Below are 2,909 nucleotides of genomic sequence, written 5' to 3' on the forward strand. Positions count from 1 at the left end.
CCCGCCGCGAGGGCTGCTGCGACCAGCAAGGGCCCCGCGCCCCCTAAGGCTTCGGCACCTGGGGTCTGGCCCGCTTCGGGAGTGGTCTCTGGGATGCCCACGGGCTCAGCAGAAACGCGTTGCGCTCGGACGGGGGAGGGGGACCGATTGCACCGACTCCCTCTCGCCTCGCTCTCGAGTCCTTGAGCTTTTCTCTGCTTTTTTTTTTTTTTCTTCTTTTTTTTTTTTTTTTTTTAGCGCGAAACTGCGTGCCGCGAAATTCGGATCTCCCGCGGAAAATGCCGCGCTTCGGTTGGTCGCTGCAACAGACACAGGCTCCACCCCCCGGAAGGACCCGTCCCTGAGGCGGTGATTGCAACACGAGCTGGATGCTTAAAGGGGACGCCACAGCTGCTGTCGCCCGGCGCCCGCCCGCGTTGACAGCCAGAGAAACAGACTGGGAGGGTGGTTCCCTCCCAGAGCTGAGGACTGGGCCCGAATTCCCTGGGGGTGGGGGCAACATTTTGGCGCGGAGTCTTGACCTGAGCCCAGACCCAGCACTACATTGCCCAGGCCACAGACCTTTTGCTAGTTTGCATTATAGCTCAGCCAACGATAACATATAGGTATTTATATCGTTTTTCCCCCCGCTAAAATGAAAGTCAGGAAACTGTTCTCTTTCTTGGCAAGGGGGCTGAGGACGGAGCCTAACGTTTATACCTCTTCATAGGGGGATACTAACGTCAACTGAGTGCCCACAGTATGCCTAGCACTCTGGAGATGATTACATCTTATTTAATTTGAGCCAACAGTCGTCAGAAGAGGAATGATGATCTTCGTGGTAAAGATGGACAGTCTGAGAGGCTAGGTAACTTGCCCAGGGTCACACAGAGAGATTCGCTGATTTGAGTTCAGTCTGGGACAGGCCCGGTCCTGAGCCCTTTCTTGTTCCAATAAGAGGCTCCTCCCCTGCTCTCCCAAGCTGTGCCCCTTGCAGGCTTGGGTGGGGGTCCAGGGTGCACAGTTCTGATTTGTTCACAGTTGTATTCCCAGAGCCCAACACTCAGTAAATATTTGAACATCTCCAGGCTTCTCCTCAACAATCCTTTTGTCACAGGTCTTCCCTCCCTCATTGCCGATAATCCATTTACATTCCTCATCTCTCCAGTTTAGAGACGTCAAGGCTCAGAGAAGTGACCTTGGCTGGTGAGTGGCAGAGCTGCCAAAAGCTGCTTCTTAATTCCAGGTCTGCTGATTCCTGCCTGTTGCTGTGTGATTTTTATGCAAGGCTGAGCCTGGCATTCAGAGCACTTCCAGAGTCAGTCCCCAGCTTAATACCTGATCCTCAGATCTGGAGGATGAGGTGGCAATAATGCATAGTGGTGAAGAGCCCAGACCTTGAAGTAGACAGCCCTGGGTTCAAATCCAGGCCTGGCCACTTTGCTAACTGTGTGACCCCAGGGAAGTTTTGTAAACTCTCTGAGCTTGGTTTTCTTATCCCTTACCACTCACTTCATAAGGTTGTGGGGAAATCTCATGAGATAATGCATGTAAAGCACTCAGCACAGAGTGTGGTTCATAAGGAACCCCAAGAAATGGCAGCTGTGGTTACATCTCCGGCCTTATCTCCAGTACACAGACCCCTTTACTCCTGTCTACACATTTCACTGGTCTTTCATGGCCCAGTTTATTTATTATTATTATTTTATTTGAAAGAAAATAGACTTTATTGCCCAACAGTTAAAACCATTTGAACATGTATTTTTCTACATAACTTATTGAGGTGATCAGTGTTCACTAAAATATTAATTTTCATCATTTGCTTCAATTCATGTCTTCGTGACCAATTCTTCATTTTTCTTTCCAAAATACTGTATGCCACACCTTTCAGGCAATGAATTTTTAAACACCACAGCCAAGGACTTGAACATTCATCTGTAAGTCCCTATACGCTTATTACATGCAGTTGTGCTCCCAGTGGTTTTCTCACAGCCATCCTCTACAACAAGTTTTTGGAAAACACTTATCACGACAACCTTCATTCACCTTCAACTCATAGGCTCTGTTGCACCTTGAAGAGCCTGGTGACAGGCCTCCAGGCGCTGCTGCCCGGCCCACACAGCTGATGGTGTCTCTGATGCCTTCTTTCCTCAGTGGCCACACGGGGAAAAAGCTTCATAGCCTAGCTTAAACATCACCTCCTCCAGGAAGCCTTCCCTGCCTGCCTCCCCTCTCCCAGTCAGAGTGCCTCTCACCCTCTTAGGACCCTTCGTGTGTTCTGCCTCAAAAAACAAGGCTTTGTTTTCATGCCTGGTTTATCTGTTGGGTTCTAAGCTCTCTCAAGGGACCAGGTGGTATCTCTCTCTGAATGCCCCTCAGCATCTACAGCCTGGCGTGGCATGCAGAAGATGGGAAATAAATATTGATTAAATGATTCATTCATCTTCCCAGCAAAGAGTGGCAGATGTTAATGAAATCTGAAGTCAGAGGCTCAGCAGGCCCAGATTCAAGTCCCACTCCCCACCTGCCATCTGAGCGCCGCTGGACAGGCTGCTGCTCTACCTCTCAACAACAATTTCCTCAACCATCAAATACTGATAATGCTTCCACTTAGCTGATGTCACAGGACATCAGGGATATCATTAAGAGGATGATGGTGATGATGATCGTTAATATTTACAGAACCTACTGTGTGCTGGGCTCCAAGCACTTGGGCATCTCCTCTGATCCTCACGTCACCCCTCTGGGACAGGCACTATTATTAACCCCATTTTACAGATGAGGGAACCTGGAAGGAATTGTGGCAGAATAGGTTTGGGGAAGGAGCAGGGCCCCAGGACCAGGAAGGGAAATGGGGGTAGCAGGGTGGGACTGGGACGAAAGAAGGGAGCCAGCAAGGGGGCCGTGAGCCAGCTTTCCATGGTTGAGAA

The sequence above is a fragment of the Neophocaena asiaeorientalis genome, unplaced genomic scaffold, assembly GCF_003031525.2.
Source record: "Neophocaena asiaeorientalis asiaeorientalis breed wild unplaced genomic scaffold, Neophocaena_asiaeorientalis_V1.1 scaffold79, whole genome shotgun sequence".
In the NCBI taxonomy this organism is placed as follows: domain Eukaryota; kingdom Metazoa; phylum Chordata; class Mammalia; order Artiodactyla; family Phocoenidae; genus Neophocaena; species Neophocaena asiaeorientalis.